The sequence below is a fragment of the Phacochoerus africanus genome, chromosome 12, assembly GCF_016906955.1.
Source record: "Phacochoerus africanus isolate WHEZ1 chromosome 12, ROS_Pafr_v1, whole genome shotgun sequence".
Lineage (NCBI taxonomy): Eukaryota > Metazoa > Chordata > Mammalia > Artiodactyla > Suidae > Phacochoerus > Phacochoerus africanus.
In genome coordinates this window covers 23,052,974-23,064,722 of record NC_062555.1, presented here as the reverse complement: position 1 = coordinate 23,064,722, position 11,749 = coordinate 23,052,974, and positions in this window count along the sequence as shown.

Below are 11,749 nucleotides of genomic sequence, written 5' to 3'. Positions count from 1 at the left end.
TAAGGATCCAACATTGCTGTGAGCTGTGGTGTAGTCGCAGACTCGACTTGGATCCCGTGTTGCTGTGGCTCTGGCATAGGCCAGTGGCTACAGCTCTGATTTGACCCCTAGCCTGGGAACCTCCATGTGCCGCGGGAGCGGCCCAAGAAAATGGCAAAAAGACAAAAAAAAAAAGAAAGAAAGAAAAGAAAGAAAGCCAGAAGGAGCAGGGTAGGGGGCCCAGAAGTTGGAAAAGGGGTTAGGGGGTTTTATAGACCAAGAGAGCAAGATCAACAGGCCTTGAAAGAAGGCAATGGCCAAGAAAATTGGGAAAGTGTATGGATTCTTCCAGAGATACTGAAAGGTAAAAGCAGAAGAGATAGGTGGTTTGTTGAAATTGAGTGGAGCTAGGAGGAGAGAGTGGGGAAAGCTCAAGTCAAGGTTTTTGGATTTAGTAGAATATTGGTTTCCCATGGCTGCTCTAATGATCACAAATCTAGTGTCTCAAACCACACAAACTTGTTATCTTCAGTTCTGGAGATCAGAAGCCTGACATGGGTCTCGATGGACTAAAATCAAGGTGCTGCAGTGCTGCTTTCTCTTCCACAGACTGCGGGGAAGAGTCTATTCCCTCATCATTTCCAGTTTCTAGAGGATGCCTGCCTCCCTTGGGTTAAGCCTCCTTTTTCCATGTTCAAAGCCGCCTATGGCGGACCGAGTCCTTTTCTCTTTGCATCTCCGACCCTTCTGTGGTCACATCTCTCTCTGACCACAGCTGGGAACGAGTCTCCCCTGCTTTTGCTTTTTTTTCCACGCCCATGGCGTGTGAAAGTTCCCAGGCCAGGGACTGAACCCATGCCACGGCAGCCGCCTGGGCCACTGCAGCATCAGCAGGGCACTCCCAAGATTCTCCACTTTTTGAGGACACACCTGATGGACTGAGCCCACCTGGATAACCCAGTGTCATTTTCCCATCTCAACGTCTGTAAACGTATCACGTCTGCAGAGTTCCTTTTGCCACTTAAAGGAACATTTTCATAGGTCCCCAGGATTAGGTTGTAGACACGTGAGGGTGACACTATTCTATCGCAGGCATCCAATAGCAGAGCTTTTCACACAGGTCCACGAGTGGACCATGAAATGAATTTTATAGGGCACTACCGGTATTTTTTCTTTAAAGGGGCATAGAAATTAATCGAGTACAAGGTGTGTACTAATAGTATTAAGGTTTCAATTCTGTCTCTCTCTCTCTCTCTTTTTTTTGGCTGTGCCTGCGGCATATGGAGGTTCCCAGGCCATGGATTGAACCCGTGCCATGGCAGCAACCTGAGTCACTGCAGTGATAATGCCAGATCCCTAACTGGCTGCACCACAAGAGAACTCCCAGGTTTGTTTTTGTTTTTGTTTTGCCTTTTGCCTTTTCTAGGGCCGCTCCCACGGCCTTTGGAGGTTCCCAGGCTAGGGGTCTCATCAGAGCTGTAGCTGCCGGCCCATGCCACAGCCACAGCAATGTGGGATCCGAGCCCCGTCTGTGACCTACACCACAGCTCGTGGCAACGCCAGATCCTTAACCCACTGAGCAAGGCCAGGGATCGAACCTGCAACCTCATGGTTCCTAGTCAGATTTGTTAACCACTGAGTCACGACGGGAACTCCAGTTTTGTTTTTTATGTGTGAGTATTCCAGATTGTGACATAAAATGTATTTCTTACTGAAAGGCATGGGCAAAAGTGTTTGAAAGCCATCAACTTAGACGAGAGGATGAAGAGTGTTAAGCAACATAGAACGTAATACTAACAGTAACATTTGTTGAATGTTTGCATGAGCTGCGCCTGCTCTTAGCACTTAACGTCCATTAGCTCCCGAAATCTTCCAACAGCCTGGTACCCTTGGCATTCACTGGCATCATCTCCGGGATGTGAATGAGGAAGCAGGGAGACACTGAGTGTCTTGACTAAAGTCACGTAGCCAGGAAATAACATCGCTGGGGTTTGAAACCGGACAGCCCCACTCCCAGCTCCCACGGCTGCATATTTAACACCATTCTGTGTGCCTAGGAGCACCCAGGGTCTGGTGAGGAAGGCAATCTTTCTCCCCAGAGAAAGGCAGAGCTGGACTGGGAAAGGCAATAGTTTGCATCTACAATCCCCAAACTCCCAGTCCATCCCACTCCCTCCCCCTCCCCTTGGCCACCACAAGTTTGTTCAAGGCCATGCATTTGTTTCTCTTCTATAGGCAGGTTCATTTATGCCACATATTCCATTCCAGATATGTGATACTATATGGTATTTTTCTTCCTCTTTCTGACTTACTTCACTTAGTATGAGAGTCTCTACTTCCATCCATGTTGCTGCAAATGGCATTATTTTGTTCTTTTTTATGCCCAAGTAGTATTCCATTATGTATATATATACCACATCTTAATCCATTCATCTGTCAATGGACTTTTTTTTTTTGTCTTTTTGCCTTTTCTAGGGCCGCTCCCGTGGCATATGGAAGTTCCCAGGCTAGGGGTTTAATTGGAGCTGTAGCCACTGGCCAAAGCCAGAGCCACAGCAACATGGCATCTGAGCTGTGTCTGCAACCTACACCACAGCTCACGGCAATGCCAGATGGTTAACCCACTGAGCAAGGCCAGGGATGGAAGCCGCAACCTCATGGTTCCTAGTCGGATTCGTTAGCCACTGGGCCATGATGGGAACTCTTGTCAATGGACATTTAAGTTGTTTCCGTGTCTTGGCTATTGTGAATAGTGCTACAATGAACATAGGGGTGCATGTGTCTTTTTCAATGAAAGTTTTGTCTGGATATATGCCCAGGAGTGGGACTGCTGGGTCATATGGCAGTTCTATATTTAGTTTTCCGAGGTACCTCCATACCGTTTTCCATCGTGGTTGTACCAACTTACATTCCCACCAACAATGTACATCCATCACCCCATCCATCTCCAGACATTTTTTTTACCACCCCTAACATAAACCCTGTAACCCATTAAAGAGTAACTCCCCATCCTCCCTATTTCACACAGTTTCATATATTCCTTCTTTCGACAATTTTTTTTGTTGTTTTTTAATGGCCTCACCTGAGGCATATGGGGGTTCCCAGGCTAGGGGTTGAATTGGAGCTGCAGCTGCCGGCCTACACCACAGCCACGACAATGCTGGATCCTTAACCCCCTGAGCAAGGCCAGGAATCAGACCCAAGTCCTCAAGGATACTAGTCAGGTTCTTAACCCACTGAGCTACAACAGGAACTCCACAACAAATAGGACAAGGAGGTGATGGCCACTGAGGGGGATAAAGCTCAGTCCAGAGGCATAGAACTTGGTCAGGGCTTCAGGATTACATTGAGAGTTGGAGTGTGAGCAGGGGTTAGCCAGGTCACAAGTGTTCTCAGCACAGGAAGGACACTGAAGCCGGGCCCCAGGGAACAGACAGGCCCTGCCAGGCCAATGAAGCACAAAGAAAACCTGGGATAAGACCACAGGGGCAGTAGGCGCCACCTCCAGGGGGGGCCCGGCAAGGCTTCCTGCTCCATCTCCTGGGCAGCGGGAAGCCACTTAAGAGGTTTAAGCCAGGCCTTAAAAAGATCCCTCATTCTGGAGTTCCTGTCATGGCGCAGCGGAAACAAATCTGACTAGGAACCTTGAGGTTGCAGGTTCGATCCCTGGCCTTGCTCAGTGGGTTAAGGATCCAGTACTATTGTGAGCTGTGGTGTCATTTGCAGACATGGCTCGGATCTGGCATTGCTGTGGCTGTGGCATAGGCCAGCAGCTGCAGCTCCGATTCAACCCCTGGCCTGGGAACTTCCATATGCCGCAGATGTGGCCCTAAAAAGCTAAAAAGCAAAAAAAAAAAAAAAAAAAAAAATCCAAGAGTCAAATAAAGTCTCTATTTGTTTGTTGTGTGTATTCAGGACACACCCATGTCATGGGGAATCCCTGGGCCAGGGATCAAACCAGTGCCACAGCATTGACTCTGCCAGGTCCTTATCTCACTGAGCCCCCAGGGAACTCTGAATAGGTCTTATTCTTAACATTGGAAGAGAAGAGAACAGGAAACTTAGGACTGGAAGAAAGGCAGAGGGGAAGGAAGCTGGGGCCTAGGTAATCCATGCTGGGGATCAGATATTGAGACAAAGTCAGAGTATCTGTTCATGAGGAAATGCTTTATAGGCCATACATTGTGTCACTTACCCCCAATTGTCACACAAGCATTGTACAGGTGCTTTTAGCAGTAGACCTAAAGCAAGCAATGGTACATCACGAGTAATTACACTGTGATAACTTCACTAGGTAATATCCCTTTCTTTCTAAACATAGGGCAAAATTGAGCTAACACAGTAACTTTCATAAGTACAGACTTCAAAGAACAGAACTAGGATTTAAGGTCTTTTTTTTTTTTTTTCTTTTTTAGGGCCACACCTGCGGCATAGGGTAGTTCCCAGGCTAGGGGTCCAATCCGAGCTACAGCTGCTACACCACAGCCACAGCAACGCCACATCCTTAACCCACTGAGTGAGGCCAGGGATCGAACCTGCATCCTTATGGATACTAGCTGGGTTCTTACCCACTGAGTCATGACAGGAACTCCTAGAATTTAGTATCTTTTGAAACAATCTGGAGGATCGTGGCGCAGTGGTTAATGAATCCGACTAGGAACCATGAGGTTGTGGGTTCGATCCCTGGCCTTGCTCAGTGGGTTAAGGATCTGGCATTGCCGTGAGCTGTGGTGTGGGTTGCAGATGCGGCTCGGATCCCGCGTTGCAGTGGCTCTGGCGTAGCCCGGCAGCAACACCTCTGATTGGACCCCTAGCCTGGGAACCTCCACATGCCGCGGGAGTGGCCCAAGAAATGGCAAAAAGACAAAAAATAAATAAATTAATTAAATTAAATAACCCTCATCTCCATCCAGCACAGACAAACCAAGACTAATTTTTTTCCCCAAATAAGTCTAGTCCGTTGACCACATGGGCTCCTCCACATTGATTGTGGTGGAATCCTTCAGAAGGCGTCTCAGACTAAATTCTTGAAAAGACAAAAGACTTAAAAGGGCAAGTTAAACATCTAGATACAATGTAATTGATAAAGAAACTTGGTGATAATAACCAGAATTATGACTGATTACCTTTAATTTAGCATATTGAATAATCCTAGTTAATTTAGCATTTTTCCGAGATGCCTCAGGTTTCCTCTGGAGTATCTCAAAGTTCTTTGAAGGTCAAAAGAACTTTGGAATATGCCAAACACTACATGTTCAATTACCCAAAGTGAAAAGATTTCAAAAACATCACCTAAAGGCAAAGGAACACACAAGCCGTTATCAAAAGCTGCATTCCAGGAAAACTTCGTGTTTTTTCATCTTTATTTACTTTTTTTTTTTTTTCTTTGGCCAGGCGCCTGGGGCATGTGGAAGTTCCCTGGCCAGGGGTCAAATCTGAGCCGAAGCAGTGACCCAAGCCACTGGAGTGACAACACCAGATCCTTAACCCCCTGTGCCACAAGAGGACTCCAGCATTCCAAGACAACTTTGGAGGGAGACACGAAATTCAGTCACCTAACTAATTTTTATCCAATCTTAGAAAATCTGAATATCGCACACACCTCCCCCCAACTTTTTTTTTTTTTTTTGGTCTTTTTAGGGCCGCACCCTCAGCATATGGAGGTTCCCAGGCTAGGGGTCAAATCAGAGCTGCAGCTGCCGGCCTACACCACAGCCACAATAATGCCAATCCGAGCTGCATCTTCGACCTACACCACAGCTCACGGCAACACCAGATTCTCAACTGACTTAGCAAGACCATGGATCTAACCCGTGTCCTCATGGATAGTAGCAGTTTTTGTTATTGCTGAGCCACAATGAGAACTCCGTAAGTGCTTACTTTTAAATCAGTTATAGAGGTCATTTACAGGTTAAATTATACATAAAGACAGAACCAAAGCAATGAGGTTCCCCTGTATAGCACAGGGAGCTATATCCAATCACTTGTAATAGAACAGGATGGAGGATAATGTGAGATAAAAATGTATATGTATATATGTAGGGAGTTCCCTTTGTGGCTCAGTGGTTAACAAACCCCACTAGGATCCATGAGGATGCTGGTTCGCTCCCTGGCCTTGCTCAATGGGTTAAGGATCCAGTGTTGCCCTGAGCTGTGGTGTAGGTCAAAGATGCTGCTCAGATTGGCGTTGCTGTGGCTGTGGTGCAGGCCGGCAGCTACAGCTCTGATTCGACCCCTAGCCTGGGAACCTCCCTATGCCCCAAGTGTGGCCCTAAAATAGAAAAAAAAAAAAAAAAAAGAATATGTATATATGTATAACTGGGTCACTTTACTGTACTGCAGAAACTGGCAGAATATTGTAAGTCAACTGTAATAATAATAATATTAAAAAAAGACAGAACCAGAGATCTCACAGATTTGTAAAAATATCCTAGGGGGACCACGAGATGGAAAAGAGCTCTGGTCAGCCACACCAAGGCTAGCCCAGATGGAATGGAGAGAATTCCCAGCCTTTCCATTCCTGCAACCAAACAACTCTAGCCGAAGGATAGTATAATTTAGGCTACGATGCAAAGGCCACCTTTCCTCATTTTCAAGAATGTACATGGACCTGACGAAATTACAGTAATATTTCATTCTCTTTTTAGTCATAGGTTCATAGCAATAGGTGGGCCAGTCTTCCAGAATTTTCCCTAGGGGACTATCCGATGGAATGGAAGATGCACTTCCCATGTTTAATTGAAAGAACACTCAGAGAGTTCCTGTTGTGGCTCAGTGGGTTAAGAACCCGACATAGTCTCCCTGAGGATGCAGGTTCAATCCCTGGCTTCACTCAGTGGGTTAAGGATCTGGCATTTCTTTAAGCTGCCTCATAGGTTGCAGACGTGGCTGGGATCTGGCACTGCTGTGGCTGTGGCATAGGCCAGCAGCTGCAGCTCTGATTGCACCCCTAGCCTGGGAACCTCCATATGCTTCAGATGTAGCTGCAAAAAGGGGGTGGGGTGGGGCGGGGAAGAGCATTCACTCAGAGACCCAGAACAAACAAAAATCCTCACCAGCAAATGGCAGCCTCAAACCAAAGACACAAAAACCAAGCCGCAGAAAGCCCAACTCAGCTTCTGAGTCCCACTTAGCCTGTCACTTCTGCCCAAGTGACCAAACGCACTGAGTCAAAGGGGACTCGGAGTGCATGCCAGGGACTTACCCAGTGCTGCCAAGGTGCCATGATGTCCCCAGATGCTGCTTTTGTCCTTCCCCTAAATAACATCTCAGAGCTGGACGTTCGGGTGGGTGTGGGCGGGAGGAAGAGGAGATGGCCTTGAGGCAAAGAAGGCCTCAGCAGCTACGAGGGCCAGCCCTCTCCCGCCCTGCACTCCCGCCTTGGAGTTCCAACAGATATGGCTCAGAAATGTTGCTGTGCCTGCGGTGTAGGTCGGCGGCAGTAGCTCTGATTGGACCCCTAGCCTGGGAACTTCCATATGCCACAGGAGTGGCTCCTAAAAAAAAAAAAAGACTGCCTCATCAAGTGCTTAACATTTTCCATTTGTTGGGGATTTCAGTTCTACAGAAGAGCTCAAAGATATTATGCCTTTCCTTTGAGTGGAACCAGGACCCTGTCCCAAGGCTGCACTATTGTTTCTTCTTTTTTTTTTTTTCCTCTATTTTTTAAAAAGCCCTGTGCATGGAGTTCCCGTCTTGGCGCAGTGGTTAACGAATCCGACTAGGAACCATGAGGTTGCGGGTTTGGTCCCTGCCCTTGGTCAGTGGGTTAACGATCCGGCGTTGCCGTGAGCTGTGGTGTAGGTTGCAGACGCAGCTCGGATCCAGTGTTGCTGTGGCTCTGGCGTAGGCCGGTGGTTGCAGCTCCGATTCGACCCCTAGCCTGGGAACCTCCATATGCCGAGGGAGCAGGCCAAGAAATAGCTAAAAAGACAAAATAAATAAATAAATAAATAAAAGCCCTGTGCATAGCATGCGGGAGTTCCTGGGCCAGGGATCAAACCCAAGCCACAGCAGTGACCTGAGCCACAGCAATGATAATGGCAGGTCCTTAACCACTAGGCCACGAGGGAACTCTGCACTATTATTACTTATCTGCATCTCACTTGTTTCCGGCCTTCCCTCCTTTTCCTCATCAGCAACTGTTTGAACCTGCCCTTTGGTACTCAGGGAAGGTCATGAAGGCTGAAGCCCATTCCCTACAAATAAGAAACAGGGGACAGGAGTTCCCACTGTGGCGCAGCGGAAACGAATCCGACGAGGAATCATGAGGTGGTAATCCGGCGTTGTTGTGGCTGTGATGTAGGCTGGTGGCTACTAAAAGCACTAAAAAGCAAAAAAATAAAAAAGAATAATTAGTAAAATGAAATCATTATCTGTACTTTCCAGTGATAAAATAAAATGGTGACTTCACTTGTTTGTAAAAAGAACAAATAGTAAGACGATGGAAATTTGAGGATTTACAAAAAGTGTTTTTCTTTTTTTAATGAAGATATTAAGATATACTTGATTAGCAATGTTGTGCCAATTTCTGCTGTCCAGCAAAGTGACTCGGTTATACATATACTTTTTTTTTATTTTTGGCCTTTTTGTCTTTTTAGGGCCGAATCTGTGGCATATGGAGGTTCCCAGGCTAGGGGTCTAATCGGAGCTGTAGCCACCAGCCTCCGCCAGAGCCACAGCAATGCAGGATCCGAGCCGAATCTGCGAGCTACACCACAGCTCACGGCAACGCCAGATCCTTAACCCACTGAGCAAGGCGAGGGATTGAACCTGTGTCCTCATGGATGTTAATGGGGTTTGCTAACCACTGAGCCAGGACGGGAACTCCATATATGTTCTTTTTAATATTATTTTCTATCATGGTCTATCCTAGGAGATTGGATATAGTTCCCTGTGCTACACAGTAGGACCTTGTTGTTTGTCCTTTTTGGGTTTTTTTCAGACACACTCAAGCCATGCCCAAGTTCCCAAGCCAGCAATGAAACCCGAGCCACAGCAGCCACCCAAACTGCTGCAGTGACAACATTGGATCCTTAATTCACCAGGCCGTAAGAGAACTCCTAAGGAAATAGAGGAGGGTTTTTCGTTTGTTTGTTTGGTCTTTTTGTCTTTTCTAGGGCCCCGCCTGTAGCATCTGGAGGTTCCCAGGCTAGGAGTCCAATCGGAGCTGTAGCTGCCAGCCTACACCAGAGCCACAGCAATGCAGGATCTGAGCTGCGTCTGCAACCTACACCACAGCTCACAGCAATGCTGGATCCTCAATCCACTGAGCAAGGCCGGGGATCGAACACATCACTTCATGGCTCCTAGTCAGACTCGCTAACCATGAGCCATGATGGGAAACCTTTTTTTTTTTTTTTTTTGGCTGTCCTGCCTGGGCCAGGGATTGAACCTGTGCCACAGTTGCAACCAGAGGCACAGCAGTGACGCCAGATTCTTAACCCTGAGCCAGGAGGGAATGACTACCTTTTTTAAATGTAATGGTGTGAACCTATTAACCCCAAACTCACAGTCCATTCTTCTCCCTTCCTCCTTGGCAACCACAAGTCTGTCCTCCAAATCTGTGAGTCTGTCTCTGTTTCACAGATAGGTTCATTTGTACCATATTTCAGATGCCACATATAAATGATATCATATGGTACTTGTCTTTTTCTTCCTGACTTACAAAAGTTTTTCTTTTTAAATGTCTAAGAAGACCCAGCGTCACAAAAGAATGCTAGGGTGGGAAGGGAGGACCTCAGCTTCCTGGGCCATAAAATGAACAGAACTAAGATGACCTCCAGGCCCCCCGAGCCCTAAGTCTACAGAGTTCTTGGAGACAAAGCCATAGAACTTTCTGATGCCCACCTAAATTTACGCTTCATGTTTATTATTACAACTGATTTAACATACCAAGAGCAATTGTTGTAAATTGATATTTAGAAACTTTATTTTTGGAGTTCTCATCGTGGCTCAGTGGTTAACGAACCCAGCTAATATCCACGAGGATGCGGGTTCTATTCCTGGCCTTGCTCAGTGGGTTAAGGATCTAGTGTTGCCATGAGCTGTGGTGTGGGCCAAAGACGTGTTTCAGATCCTGCGTTGCTATGGGTGTGGCGTAGGCCAGCAGGTGCTGCTCCCATCGGACCCCTAGCCTGGAAACCTCCATATGCCGCAGGTGCGGCCCTAAAAAAACAACAACAAAAAAAAGAAACTTTATTTTCATAGTTTAGTTTTTTCCCAGTTGAATAGAAATTTTCATATCACTAATGTTTAAACATGTAAGTAATATCCAAGGACATATAAACTTAAATGAATATCATGATAACTATGTTTAACTCTGATTCAAAGGGGACTTATCACCCAGTTTGTGGATAGGTGAGCCCCCTCCTGTAGCTCTCTTCTTTTCTTTTCTTTTTTTTTTTTTTGCCTTTTCTAGGGCCGCTCTCATGGCATATGGAGGTTCCCAGGCTGGAGGTCAAATCGGAGCTGTAGCTACCGGCCTATGCCAGAGCCACAGCAACCCGGGATCCCAGCCACGTCTGCAACCTTCACCACACAGCTCACAGCAACGCCGGATCCTTAACCCACTGAGCAAGGCCCAGAGATCGAACCCGCAACCTCATGGTTCCTAGTCAGATTCCTTAACCACTGAGCCACGATGGGAACTCCTGTAGCTCTCTTCTCATTTGGAACAAGGGCAAAGAATTTGAAAAGTTCGAATTCCAGTTCATCACTTGTTTATAAGCTCCAAGGACATTCTAAGCAAAGGCACTATGTGGAAGTTCCTAACTTGGGTGCCATTCCTCCTATTTCTGCTTACTTGAACTAAGAATTTCTAGTATTATACATAGTTCATTAATTTCAAATAAAGTCATTCCACAAATGTTAACATTTCATCTTTCTATATGACTTCACAGTAAAATACATGATTCTTAAAAGCTATTGAAAAGAACTTTAAAATTTATCGGAGTTCCCGGTGGCTCAGTGGTAATGAACCCGACTAGTATCCATGAGGATGCTGGTTCAATCCCTGGCCTCGCTCAGTGGGTTAAGGATCTGGCGTTGCCCTGAGCTGTGGTGTAGGCCAGCGGCTACAGTTCTGATTTGACCCCTAGCCTGGGAACCTCCATATGCTGCGGGTGCGGCCCTAAAAAGACAAAAAAATAAAAATAAAATTTATCGATCAGTCAAATCATACGACCCAGGGAAGAGAGTTCACATGTGTATTTTTCCAAATTTCAAATTAAAATTGGGGCAGCATTATTCTGCCAGCTAAAGCACCAAGCAGTGTGTAAAGCTGACCTCCTTAGTCAGAGATAAATTAGACTAGAACATTGGCTAGCCCCTGTGCAGATTTTACCGGGTTTAATACTTGTCTCTATCACAAATATAAATTCTGGCACTGCTACCTAAAACTTGAGGAATATAACACACGTTTTATTTAGTAAAGAGAAAAATTAAACGTCGAAGGCACACTGAAATAACATTTCTTTTCGGGAGTGATAATTTTCTATTTACAAAATCACAACCCTTTGTTTTGCATAAGCTTTTATTAGGGTTTCAGCATAATTTGGTCCAAAGTATTTCTGGAGACACGGGAATAGAATCAAAGTGTGTGATCTTAGCTGGGTCTCATCCTCATTGTTAGCTACAGGGACTTTTCATAACTGGACGACCAGGTCCTAAATTGGAATAAATCTTACAGAAGGTCCGTCTTTTCGGTTGGTAGGTAAAGAAAACACAGAAATGCAATTCTGAGGTTTATTTAACTTCTTTGGCTGACAGT